The following is a 14,034-nucleotide window of genomic DNA, read 5'->3' as shown; positions in this document are numbered from 1 at the left end:
GAGGCCTAGTAGGACAACAACAGCATATTACTGTTTTGCCATTGTTATTATTTCCCATGTTCTGTTCACATCGAGCATTCTGGCGCTTTGAAACACAATTCTCTTGTGTAAAGCGCCTTACAAATGCTAAATAAAATAAACACTAGATAGATAAACCACATTGAATTCCCGGCTAGCAATAATGGTTACTTCAAGTGCGATAAAAGGCAACAGACAAAATAGGTATGAGTACACAGGGCCTGATTCATGGAATTTCTTGCAGCGTGCAAAGTGACTTTTCACTGATGCAAAGTGATTGCACACTGCCAACAAGCACCCTGATTCACGGAACAGTGCAAAGTGTCTTTTTGCAGTGCAAAGTCACTTTGCACTGCAAAAATACCCTTTGCACTGCTCCGTGAATCAGGGTATGTTGGCAGTGCAAAGTCACTTTGCACCAGTGAAAAGTAACTTTGCACAGTGCAACAAATTCCGTGAATCAGGCCCACAGTGTTTCAAAGCCTCACCTTGGGGTGCCTGTGACTACTTGATATGAGAATAAACACACGGGAGACATATGTAGTGTGATCACGCAATCTCACCCAGTATTGCCTGGTGGTACGCATGGCTGCTTCAGGTGCGTAAGTGAGTATGGATGGACATGCAGGAATTATAGTAAGAGGCGTACAATGTATGCCAGAAATATAAGTTGCGAACAAACGAATCAAGGGTGGAGCAGAGACTTAGTAATGAAGGTCTGTAGGTTTGTATGCTTTGGGCCATGAAAGAGTGCGGTACGAGCGAGAGATAGCTCTAGAGGTAACAGCAATACACAATTTTCTGGTGTGTTCTCCTGTTGAGGCACATATTTTTAACTGGCCTTTATTTTCTAAACCACGTGTCAGAAGCGCAAGATCTCATGCTGTATTTTTTTTGTGGCATTTATTCTCCAATACCTAACCCACCCTTCGCTTGCTTAGATCACTGAATACAGGCTGGCATTGTTATTTGTCCTTGAATGAAACACACTAACAGTTCGAAGGACACAATGTGTCGAATAGCCACAAAAAATTGATAACATTGACTATTGAAAGTGGACATAAAAAACTTCAGTTTCTATTTCTGGGATCTGTTGTTCGGAGCGGTTGTTATGCTTGACATTGAATGGAACACCCTGAAATTATGTAAGCCTAACTTTACATAATGTTTTGGGTGATTGAAAACGGCATATATGCTGTGCGCTTGATGACTATGTGACGAAAAGAATGCAGATCGTACATAGTTATGTTGAAGAATATTTGTCACGTGCTATAACCGCCCAAGTGTTGCACTTGCGGTTTGTTCTGCCTTTCGCAATCATATATTCTGTGCAGAGTTGTATGTTGTTAGGTGGCCTAATTTTGGTGAAGACACCTGCACCCACAACCTGTGTTCAGGCTAATGATATCTACACCGCTTTGTCCCGTGGCATATCCCGGTGTGCAGCGACCATTGCATCCCTGAGCACTGTTAAGGCGGGGAGGGGCAGAACCTTTTCCCTGTGCCCTTGTGCTCCCTGGGGTTATTTATTTATGCATTTGATACAGCGCACAAATTCCTCAGGTATCTTGACGCTAGTCTCGTTGGGGTGCATTAGTTGGGTACATTAGTTACATTGGGTTGCAAAGGTTACAGTCTACTCTACTTGAAAAGAGGTGCATGAGAGTTTCATTTTACAATAGAGAAGAAGTTAAGATAGGGTGGTGGGGCAAGGCAGAAGGGTAAGCAATAGTCTTAGGGGGGTGTAGTCAGTTGAACAGCCATGTCTTCAGGTTTCTGCAGAAGGTCCAGTATGCCTGTTCTTTTCTGAGAGTAAATGGCAGATTGTTCCAAAATTTGGCTGCCATTACCGGGAAACTCTTTCCTCCTGCTGAGAGGTGTTTGAACCTGGGAATCTTCATGAAGTGAGAGTTGGACGACCTCACAGGGCGGGTATGGGTGCACTTCTCTGCACCCCTTGACAGGTAGGTCGGGGCAGTGTTAGAGAGACAACAGTGGATCAGGGCTAATGTTTTGAATTGAATCTTTTGCCGGATGGTTAACTAGTGTGCAGCTCTCCTGGCATCTGATTTGGAGAGGCCAATGGCCGCTCGGAGGGCGTTATTCTGTTTTGTCTGGGGTTTACTTAGGTTCGTTCGGATGTGCCAGTAAATAAGGCGTTGCAATAGTCCAGCTTGGCTCCATTGATGGCTATTGCTATTGTAATGCAGTTAGGAATTGAAAGGAATGGCCTACTGGCATGAAGCAGTTTGGCTGTGTAGGATGCCGCTGATGCCGTTGACTTTACGTGCCGTGAGACGTTGATGTTGGCATCCAGGTAAACTCCCAGGGTTTTGGCAGTGGTGGAGGTGGTGATGCAGTTACCATTGATGGTGAGTTCTTTGTAGGCTGGATCAATGTTAAGCAGTGTTTTGATTGAGTCCACAATGAGGATTTCCGTTTTTACGTCATTGAGACAAAGTTGGTGGGAGGACATCCAGTTTTGAATGAGCTCATAGACTGTGTTTATGGTTGCTTAGTCCTGAACGTATGATCCAGAGAGTGGGATAAGGAGCTGCGCTACTCTCACCACTTAAATTATAATGTCCTCTGTCTGTGGTTCAACGTAAGACGTTCCTATCTCTGCCCTTTATTTCCGGAAGGGGCCGCTATAGGAAATGGGTGCACCTAGCTCGCCTTCCCATTCAGTGGTCTGATAATTCTGTGCACTTTCCTGCATGTCATGGTGTGACCTACTCCCCCGTCTTGACATCTGTGTTAATTCCGTATGGTGTGGGTGTTGCTCATTTGTTTTTGCCCGGTACTGAATTAGAACGTAACTTGTTAGCTAGCATATTTTAATGTGTATTTTCGATTATAAAATGGCTACTGAAATACATTCTTTTATTCTGTCATTTACATAGCTGTTGAAGAGGGGAGGTCGAAATCTACCCCTGCTTCCCCTTCCCCCAGACAGATGGATCGGAAGAAGAACAGAAAGAAATATGCTTGCACGCACCATTCTGCACCAGTCCCCAGCACCCCAGTAAGTGACAGATATGCTGAGAGGTACCCACTCTGCCAACCCTACAGCCCAAAAGCAACACAAACATTGCCCAGAGTAAATGAAGACACCTCAATTGACAGTCTTGACTAAAAGCACCAAGAAGACAGACTCAATGTCGTTGGAGACCTCATGACATAGCGGCGTTAGACATGAAGTACGCGTGCCATCAGCACATCGGGATACAATCATACACCCACATACACGAAGAACATATGATATTTTATTTTATTTATATCGCGCTCGTACACAAGTGTTTCAGAGCGCGATCAGACAAAGGGAGGGGATCAGGGGAGAACAAAACAACGATCTTACTAGGCCTAGTGACATTAAAAACACGCATATGCGCCAGTTCTTTGAGATTAGAGGACAAATACATTTACACCCTGCTTTTGCTTTATTATTTTGTTCATTATCTTGACTGCAGCAGTGCTGAAACAACAAGAGGCAAGAGACCCTGTTTAAAAGCTTGCAGATGCTTACGTGCAAACAACCCTATGGAAATGCAGGAGCACTCGAGGGACCTGACAGAGCCATGAGCAACTAAACTATGTATACTGTATGGAGCAATGCAGACAAGTTAGAAGCAATGCCATGCCTTGATTTAGGGAAAATTACAGCATGCCGTAGCTGTCTGAGTGGAGCTGGATTCAGCGTGAACAAAGGAGTCAACCTTGTGAGCCAGGCTGGCTACCAAGGACACTTGTCGAAGATAGCATTCCATTCCCCGAACTTCAGTAAACTTCAGCACAGCAAATACTAACAATTCTTCATAAATTCAGACTAATTCTGAGCAGTGTCCAGTCATAGTTTAGAAAAAAAAGGATCGAATGACCTTTTTTTTTTCGAAAGCAAAAGGACCGAAAAAAAAAATTCAAATGCTTTTTTATTTATTTAGATATTTTTTTGTATAGTATGCATAAAAAAGTTAAAAAAAAAAAAAAGAAAATGGGGGGTTGGGGGGATCCCCCCTATTAAAAGAAACTAAAAAAAAAAAAGCATTCAAAACTTTTTTTCCCCGCCACTTTTGGTATCGAAAAAAAGGCATTCGATCCTTTGTTATTTCGAACAAGTCACCTACAACCATTCAGAGCTGCAGAAGCTCAGAAACACAGTTGTTGAACACGTGGTCCGGCAGAGCTGACATTGAGTCAAGACTGACAGCTGGGAGCGAAGGACATCCTCATGAGCCAGACATGACTAGCAACAAAGTATTACAGAAGAGACCGCATGTTGAATGGTGAGAGCGAGCACTCGCATAAAGCATCAGTGGTTCACACACATATAATGCAGAGACATGGTTATTCTTTGTACCTTTTCAAGGTAAAAAGAATAACCATTTCGAGCTGGGAACAGATTCTCTCCCAGGCCTGGGGGCACCAGCTCTAACCAATCACTGTTCAAGGTCCAATGAGAAGACCCTCACACTGCAACATTTTTGTTAACTAGATCATTGGGGACAAGCAAGGCCAGCCATCTGACATAGGAGAGCCAATTAGATAATACATGTAGGGTCTGCTATAGGTGGACTATTACTCAGCGCCCAATCACAGAGTGCAATAGGTTTTCTGGGAACTGGCCCAAGCTGTGATGTTCGCATGATGCTGTTGTATTACAAAACTGGCAAGCTCTGAGACAGAGTGCTTGGACCCTTCTTCCGTGCACTGATCCCTGTGGACTTTTGGCCATAATAAACTACAGTTTGAACTTGCTGTTTGTGTGGGCCTCCGCTCCTTTTGGCAAAGGGAAGGTGTTGGGCTTTCCTTGAGTTCTGGATCCATGGACTCCCAGTAGCCCTAACCTACCTGGGTGTTTTTCTCTAACCCAACACTGTATTCTACCGTTCTGCTCATGCTATAGTTTCCAGCTCCCGTCTGATGGATTTCTTCGATCAACATTGGATGATAATAATCAACAGCGTTTCTGTGATTAACATTATTGCTGGTCGATCGCCAGGGACCAGTATGTCCTTTAGCAGTCGCAGCAATAAGGAGCAACCTGTCAGCGTTTATGATATGAAAACCAGCTGATGTGAAGGCGTGGAAACGACTCCTTATCTTCTGATTAATGGAACACCATGTGGGTTTGAAAAGAAAATCGGCGATGTAACCGAAGGACAAAAAGAAGCGAGAAGAAATGAAACACGTAATTAATCGATAGCTGAACACAATCCGCTTTTCATGAGGAATTTATACAAAAAGATTCGGAGCATGCAATGTTTGCTGGCTATATCTTCTATTGTCTAAATCTTCGTGGACATAATCTTCTATTTTGAGCGTTATGTAACATTGTAGACTATTGTTGTTTTCTTCTCCTATTTGTGAAAAGAAAGAAACATTTTGTGCTGTGAGAGGATGTGTGTGTTTATCTTCCTGGTTCTGCGTTAGGTAACGTTATGGCGTGGGTGATGACCGTGTAGGTTTAGCTACGCTGGCCACGAATGTCATGAACGTAGGTGGAGCATATTGTTTGGACAAGTGATGTCAGTTTAAGCGGCGGGCGATCTATATTCTTGCCGCGAGGGTACTTGAACTTAGAGCGATGTATCGACGGATAAAATTAGCACAAGATGGTGTTGCCCAACCCGTTGTTTTCGCATGTGTAAATGTGAGGAAAACTAAGGTTAGATGCATGGGACATTTTTTTAAGATAGATTACAGTATGCTTAAAAAGACATGCCCGATTGATTGGGACAATAACGTTTCTGAGCGAACTTCCCCATTAATGTTAATTTCTTCTGCTGAGGTACATTCTGCGTCTACTTCATCTATAAGAAGTGGATATCAACCAGCGAAACTTGAGCAGGACTTTTCCCTGGCTGCCACCTAGCTTCACTTCTCTTTCACTGTTTGTAGCAAACCAAATCCTTTGGCATGGGACTCTGTGCATTAAACATTGTAAGCCTCAGGCGGCATGACCATTCTTATGGCATGGTGCACAGAAGGCCTTTCTGATTCTGCCAGCCCTGCGACAAAGCAGATCTTCACCATCTAGTAAAACGCAATATTCCACAAAGCCAGATTTGAGATCCATTCATTTATGTTATCTCTCAAGAAAATGCAAAAATGACCATGAGGTTCCAAGTGAGCACATCGAAAGAGGCCCAGAGAGAACAGCCCACATTCAATTACTTTGAGGAAATATTTCCAGTGCCCACACCCAAGATTTAGTTTCCATCTTGCTGAAAACCAGTCCTGGAAGTCGAGCACTGATTTCATCTTGCTGGATTTTAACTTCAAGGTCCTAAGTCCCAGGTCTGATGCCATGCCTGCTAATGCTTGGCTTAGATCTATGAAGCACTGACTTCTTCCTGGGACAATCAGTGATTCTAATTCAAAACCCAGCCTACTTATGCTCATACACTACTCCACGTATCTTATCTCAGCTAACTATGGAGAAAATATCATGTCTCTCACAGGTACAGAGCACACCCACCATTATGTAATGTAAGAACCAACTATCACATATGTGAACCAGCAAAGTCACACCCCTTTATAATGTGACAACCAGCTAAAATATACCCGCCATTTCATAATGGGAGAATTTTGTAGTGTGCAACTTAACATAGGCATTACTCTATCTTCAACCTTTACATTTGGAAATCCTCCAACATTGTAAACGTAAGCTACTTCTGTGATATTAACCCCTTAACTGCGGAGCTTTAATCAAGTATATGGGAAAAGGTTGAGCATACTTGTCCTTAGCACTGCAAGCCACATAAGCATTGCTTTAATCTTATTTAAGATCGTTTGCTAACTGGTGTTCCGTTAGCATTGGTAACACAGTTCAGCGATTAGGAGTACTAATTGCAGTTAGATAATAATAGTGTGGCTAAAGGCTTTCTAAAGCTCTTTGGTGAAAGTGTTGTAAAAAAAAGATATTATCATTATTAAACCTGGCTGCCTGAATTGTATCTAAACCACTACATTTGTACCTTTTGATTCTGAGAACCTTCTAGGTTAGGTTTTTTACAAGACTTTTTGCTGTCCTTTGTCCGGCGCTATATACATTCTTCTAAATGCTGTATAAAACATTTTGCTCATTTCTACTTATTCAGGACTTGTTGAGCTGGTCACTGAAACCCAGAGGCACTAGCTCGGGGACCTTCTATGAGCAAGGAAATAAAGAAAATCACTTCTATCTGAATGAGGCAGCAATTTATACGGAATAGCAATCTGAATAGCCAAGGGGTGTTCTGTTTTTTTTTTTTAAAGTGAGACATTTGCAGCATTAACAATATTTTAAGTCTAAGTAGAGCTAGCTCCAGATGAACTTTGGCCCTTTTACCACAAAAGGCCTCTATGATGCAGGAAATGCCTTCTGGAGGGATGGGGCCTTCTGTCCTTGTCCTACCACTTCTCTGTGTGTGTTTTTCTCTGTTTTCTGCCACTGAGGTCCATCCTGGACCTCTGGCATTGCAGCTCTTCATTCTTCTCTTTTGTTGAACATCACCAAAGGGATACCCTTATGGCACCCATGCATGGGTGTACACCCTTGTACCCCTTATGTGTGTTTTTGGGCACCTGTGTATTGCCCACAGAGCCGGGTATGGCCATGGTAGCAACTACATCCTGACTTGACAACGGCTCTGAGTTTGCTCCATTTTGGGACACCCATGCCGTGCCATAGGAATGAATGGATTCCTGACAGAAGGCAAGATGGCCCCTGTGGCCTCTTGGTTTCTGTTGCCTTTTATCTTGTTTCCCAAAATCTTGGAAAGCCCTAACTCTGTCCCTTCCTCCTGAATGGCTGTTGGGTGGAATACCATATATGGTTCTGGGGCTGTCTCCTGTCGGACTGACTGGAGCCTTCCCAGGTGTTGTGGGTTAACCCTAGGGGTGGGACCTGTGAGAATGGAGTCAGAAGTGAAATCATATTCTCTGTTGTGGATGTCTGGTTTCTGTGTGTGTGACACAATGAATGAGACAGCCTGCTTGAAACTGACATGAATGCAGTGAGTGTGCTGAAAGGCTAGGTACTTGCCCCAGTCCACATCTTTTGTTATGGGTGTATGGGTGGAGTGAATGGCCTGAATCCCTGTGAGCCTGATTGTTAGTTATGTTATGTCAACAGATTTATATTGCACCAAGCCCGAAGGTATCCAGACGCCCCTTAACAGAGAAAGTGAGCCGACAGTTTCCCAGTATTACTCAAACAAAGTGGTCTTCAACAATTTCCTGAACACAAGGTGGTTTTCTTCCCTACGCAGAAGTTCTGGTAAGGCGTTCCAGGCTCGTGCTGCCAGTGCGTGCAAGGCACAGCCGTTTCCATGGGCTCTTTTTATGCAATCAGCTTCTAGGCTGCATGCCTTGGCGGATCAAAGGTTTCTTTTTGGGTGGTAGACCTTTAACCTATTCTTGAGGTATGTCGGGGCATTACCAAAGACACATCTATGGCAGATGGACAACAACTTGAACTGGATCCTTGCTGAAACAGGCAGCCATTGCAGATCCCTCCGTACCGCAGATGTAGGTTCAGCATGGCTCATCTGATGTATGATGCGTACTGAGGCATTCTGTATTTTTTACAATTTCTGAACGTCTATTTTATATGCCCCACCTAGGAGAGCATTACAATAATCTACCCGGGGAAGTATTGCAGCTCTGACCAGCTTCATACGGTTTTCCTTAGAGACCAAAGGGGCAACTTGCCACAACACTTTAAGGTGGCAATTAGTGTTTTTCACTATTGCCTCCACATGGGCACCACTATCTAGGCTGGCCTCCAGGTAAGTACCTAAGGTCTTCACCTTAGACATCACTGCAATCTGGCTACCGTTGATCATAAAACTTACAAAGGCCTGGCTCAACTTATCTCTGGCATGCCGAGACCCATAGAGCATGAGTTTTGTCTTTGCTGCGTTTAGGCATAACCAATTAGTGGTCATCCAACCCTTGATGGTCTGATAGACCAAATCCAGCTTTCTCTGATCATTTTCCTGGTTCCCACTGATCTCGAGTGCCAACTGAAAATAGTCTGCATAATTACAGAAGAGATCCAGGTTCTCCAAATCCATACACAGCAGCACAATGTATATATTAAAAAGTAGGGGAGAGAGACATGCCCCCCTGGGGGATTTCACAGTTAGTGATTACAATTTCAGAGGTGTTTCCACCCCAGTAAACTGTTCAACGACTACCCTCGAGAAAGGACTTTAGCCATTTAATCGCCTCTACTGAGAGTCCCCCTACAGTGGCCATCCAATCAAGCAAGATCTTGTGATCGAGCAAATCGAAGGCTACCGATAGATCCAACAATACCAGCAGCTCCAATTTGCTCAGCTCTAACTTGGATAGCATATGGGTCTGTAGATCTAGTAGTGCACTCTCAGTGCCATGAAAACTGCAGAAACCAGATTGCTTTTTATGTAAGATGCCTTCGCCTGAAATATGAGTCTGTAGTTGTACCGTGGCAACTTTATCGGTTTCTGGAAGAAAAGGGTATTAGTAATGGGTCTAAGATTTGCGGCATCATTTGGATCTTAGCCCGCCTTCTTTAACAGTGGGGTAACTGCTATGTCTTTTATAGATTGCAGAATGACACCTGTTCGAAAAGAGGCGTTGACAAACCTATGGAGAAACGGAGCAAGAATTTCCTTATGTTCCAATATTGTCTTAGAAGGGAGGAGTTCTCCCGGGCAACTGGTGGGGTGCATAGTTCTAAGAATATTGTGAATTTCTACCGAAGTCATCTTGGAAAACCTAAAGCACACAGATGATTTCCCCTGACTCTGGGTTCTATGCTCTATGCTCTGGGGATCCACCTTTGCATTTACACTACCCACCTCCTTATTTTCCTTACTACTGCTTTCAGTCGTAACTGTAGGATGTAGATCTTGCCCAGTTAGCTCTTCCCTGATCTTTTTTTGTGCTAGTTGCAGTTTGTCGGAGAAAGCTTTTTGAACTCTAGTCATCTTTTGGGGGTTTGATAGTCGGATTTATGACTGGATTTTTCCCTAGATCTAAGAAGTCGGAAGAGTTCTTTAGTTTGGTTTCCGGCCTAATTTACTTGGTCATTGTAGAAGCTACATTTTGCTTCTATAATCATGGCCTTATATTCCGTTGGTTTCCTGCCTGCATGAATGCTCTACTGTGTGATTGGCTACTGAGCTTGGCTCAGCCGGAGTGAATGAGGGACAGATGTGTATATCTGGAGACATCTCACTTACCAATTTGTTCAGTAGCTGAAGTCGAAGCTTAGCAAGAAGAAGCCGCTCCTTGAAGCCCAGCTCGAAGAGAAGTCTGCTACTGCATTTCTTCAACAATGCGAAAGCTGTTGTCTTCCAAGGACTGATCCAGAGAGGACTTGCAAAGGAGACCTCTCGCCGAGCTATGAGGGACCATCGTGCAAAACTGCTACTCTTCATCAAAGTATCCTGGAAACCAGTCCCGTTTGCCTGCCGTCCAGAGAATGGGTCTTCGAAGTCCAGAGGAGGAGTGCCGGACGTCTCGAGCCAGAGAAGTCCATTGGTGTCGCCCATGGTCAGGAGGTGCATTTTGTGACCGCTGTAAGCCGTTGCTGTCTACCGGCCAGAAGAGGGGGTACCCTGGCATACTGCTGCTGGACAGCTGCGAAAGGTCCAAACTGCCTAAGAATATTTGAAAGAACATCCATGCATTCACCGCTGACCACTTTTTCCTGCCAGAGAGTCCAGAGTAGTTGGGTGCCGTGGAAGGTCCAGCAGTGGCTTTCCTGTCAACAGAAGCTATTGAAGTTGTCCCAAGGGTCCAGACTTGGTGAGGGTACGAGGTCCACTCCAGTTGTCGAATCCAGGTCGCCAGAAGCTGTCCAGAGGTCCGTGCTGCGGCTGCAGCACCGAAGAACCTGAAAGTCGGAAAACCATGCTATGCTGAAACCCGACACCAAACGTGACCTGTGCACCCGTCGCCGCCAGAAGTCATCGAAGGGTCTTTGGGTCTTATCTTCATCCACTGAGCCTTTAGGAGACAACAGCAAGTTTCTTCTTCACAGGACTTCTACAGTTGGAGAAATTGCTGAAGAGCCAAACTGCTGCCATTCCGAAAGATTTTGGTTCCTTTTTTATTCTTGGACTTCCTCCTCGGAGGGAATCGTCCAGTAAAGCCAAGAAACTCTGCCACTTCGCCTGCCAAGGCACCAAAGGTACCGTGATGAGGAAGAACGTCTTCTAGCCTCAGGAGTCATCCAGGGGTCCCAGATTCGTCTTGGATCCTGCTCTCCTGTGGCCTCTCAGGTTCTTTGGGGTGGTAGAATCTTTTAAAAGAAAGCACACAGTTATTGAACAATATTGGACTGTGCTGTAAAAGACAACATAAGTTACTTCTAACTTTTCTATTACAGTGGCCAGGTGTGGGGGTGATCACTCAGAATTACTTGTCTAGTCTAAAGAAAGCACTCAGCCACTGTTCATAACTAACCTGCCTTTCTTTCCTACTCTAAGTTGGTTACACCTTATTTAAGAATTCACCTGCCATTTAAAACTGTCTGTAGTGTGCGCAGTACTTACCAAATTTATGTAGTGTGTGGTACCATATAGTGTATATATTTACCATTCTCTGAATAGTTATTCCATTTATAAAGTGTTATTATTTATATGTATATACTGTTTGTAGAAGTAGCAATCCTTATGTTATACAAAGAAGCTGTGTTATCACCTAACATAGTGTGTGGACATTCCTTTGTGGGGGCTTTGGGGAAACACTGTACTTAAGAACCTGCCTGCATCACATCCTGAAAGCTTAAGCCTGTCTGCTCTACACATTTACCTAATTGAGAGCCTTGCTGGGCTTGTTCTGTGCCTTTACCCTAATTTATAGCTAACCCCCTCCAGTCTTTACAGCCTCACATTCCACTCTCTAGGGATCATTTTAAACATTCGTAATTTGCTGGCACCTACATGTGCACTTACTTGCTATGGGGTCCCCTGCATGCAATTTTCAACATACTCTAAGCAGGGAGTAACAACTTGAGAATAAAACTCTGTGGCATTGCCTTTACTTTTCAGTTTTATTCTCTGTTTTCAGGGATATAAAACACTGCATGCAAATATGCTTTGCAGGTGACATGTTATAATGTATTCCAATGGAATCTGCTAGATGTACCCTACGCATAAAAGCAAGGTGTGTTCTATTTGAACCTTTAGTTTTATTCCTGCATGAAACCAAACATTGCCATACAAACAAATGCTTTCTGGTGACGGAGGAGGAAATCCAAGCATAGATGCTGTCTGTGGTTTGCTGCCGTCCTACATCTCAGGACGGATGTAAAATGAGGTGGACTGTAAAAGGAATGCATAAAAGCATTTTACTCTTTCCAATTACGATCCAGTTCATCGACAATTGCCACCTATGTTATTTGAAGCCATTTAAGGTTTAACAAAGCTAGTCTCTTGGGATCATGGGTTGAATCACAGGATAAAGTCTGGAAGTCCTACATATAAGCCATTGCAATAATAAAGACAAGATCAAATTATGGATCTGATAAATTACTGTTTGTTTTTTGGTTGAGAGAAAAAAGTAATATGCAAGCTTGTAACTCTGTCCTTCATGGATACTTTATAATCCTAGATGTTATGTCTCTGAGACGGTTTTAGCTACCTTACCGTTGTATGAAAGCAGGTCAGTTTTCTTTATTGGAAACCAATAGAATGTATAAGTTGGCCGTCTTGACTCTATTCTTAGCTAGCCAGTAGCGATATAGGATAAGGAGTGTGTGCAATTTAAATTGTATTCCCTTAGTTATTCAGTTTTAGCAATAGCTGTGCCATCCCTGTAGAAATAGTTCATGTGTCCATGGCTTCTGATCGTATTCAGTTTGACTGGGTTAGGGATAGTTTCCCAGTCCCACTTGCTAGAAATGGTTACTGTAAATGAATTGTTCATCATAGATAGATCATAGATAGATCATAGATGGCCTCAAGCCTTTTAGAATATCATGAGTTGAGGGATTCCAACATGATTGCTAATGCTAGAACTGTTAAATTAGCTTTTGCAGCCTATATCAATTCCTCCATTCAGCAGCATGTATTGCATGTTGTGGGATGTCCGTTAGTCAGACAGACTGAAGTAAGGAACTCAGTGGCCCTTTATAATAATTTGGAGTGGTATGCAGTAAATATCCCATAAAGAAGTGTAAAGACATGAAGAAAACGAAATCTAAAAATAGCTAAAAATGACAAAAATGTTATTTAAATAATATTTGTGTTAGTATAATTTTTCAATCTTCAGTCTAAAACTTAACATTACTACAACTACATCCCAATAGAAGTAAATTGCTTTAAAATTGTAAAATAATTCTGAATAAGTAAATTAACCAAAAGGTTTTAACCACTTCCGTAAGAAACTATAAGTGATTTATGGCTTTCCAATTTAGAAAGCTAATGCATGTGTGGTATTCTAAAGGCAGTGCTCTGAGCACTATGGCTTCAGGATTAAAAACATTTTGAGAAGCTGGTCGAGTGTAGACAAGGGATTTTTGGTGATTTCGAATTTGTATTGAGACTGTGCAAGATATTGTCCCTTTTTAATGAAATATGGTGTTTGGCTGATGCCATAGTAATTGAAGGGTACAAGGCATTGCCCCTAATGCAATCCGTTTAAGAAAACATATTAGGGTGGTTGTGGAAGGGATTGAGTAAGTGGTTCCTTTCTTCCAGTCAATCACCTTCCTTCTTTGTGACATTTTTTTTTCTCATTTCAGGCATATATTTATATGTGTAACTCTGAAGGCAAATTGCTTATATTGGAGTCTTCAGGCAACCAATATTTATATATACTATTAAAAGACTGCATGGTGTCATCATCTGGATTTTATCCAATTATCTTTTTCTCTCCAACATTTGAGCAGCATTCTGGTAGAATATTCTAGTGCCTCAGTATTAAAATAGTAATGAAACCTTTTTTATTTTTTTATCTGTTTTTTATAAAAACAAAAATAACATCATCAGCATTCCATAAAAAAAAGAATGTAAGTGAGGAGTTAAAGTCTTGTTTCTA

General features: G+C 42.8%; 1 protein-coding gene across 1 annotated transcript in view; it reads left to right on the top strand.

Annotated features, from left to right (window-relative positions):
- Positions 1 to 14,034, top strand: part of C3QH17orf75 (chromosome 3q C17orf75 homolog) — a 717,668-nt gene that overhangs the window by 316,766 nt on the left and 386,868 nt on the right. The gene's annotated exons all lie outside the window — the stretch shown is intronic.

The sequence above is a fragment of the Ambystoma mexicanum genome, chromosome 3q (assembly GCF_040938575.1).
Source record: "Ambystoma mexicanum isolate Mex_15411 chromosome 3q, UKY_AmexF1_1, whole genome shotgun sequence".
NCBI classification, from domain to species: domain Eukaryota; kingdom Metazoa; phylum Chordata; class Amphibia; order Caudata; family Ambystomatidae; genus Ambystoma; species Ambystoma mexicanum.
Note: the sequence above shows the minus strand (reverse complement) of the source record. Positions and strands in the feature narration are given on the sequence as shown.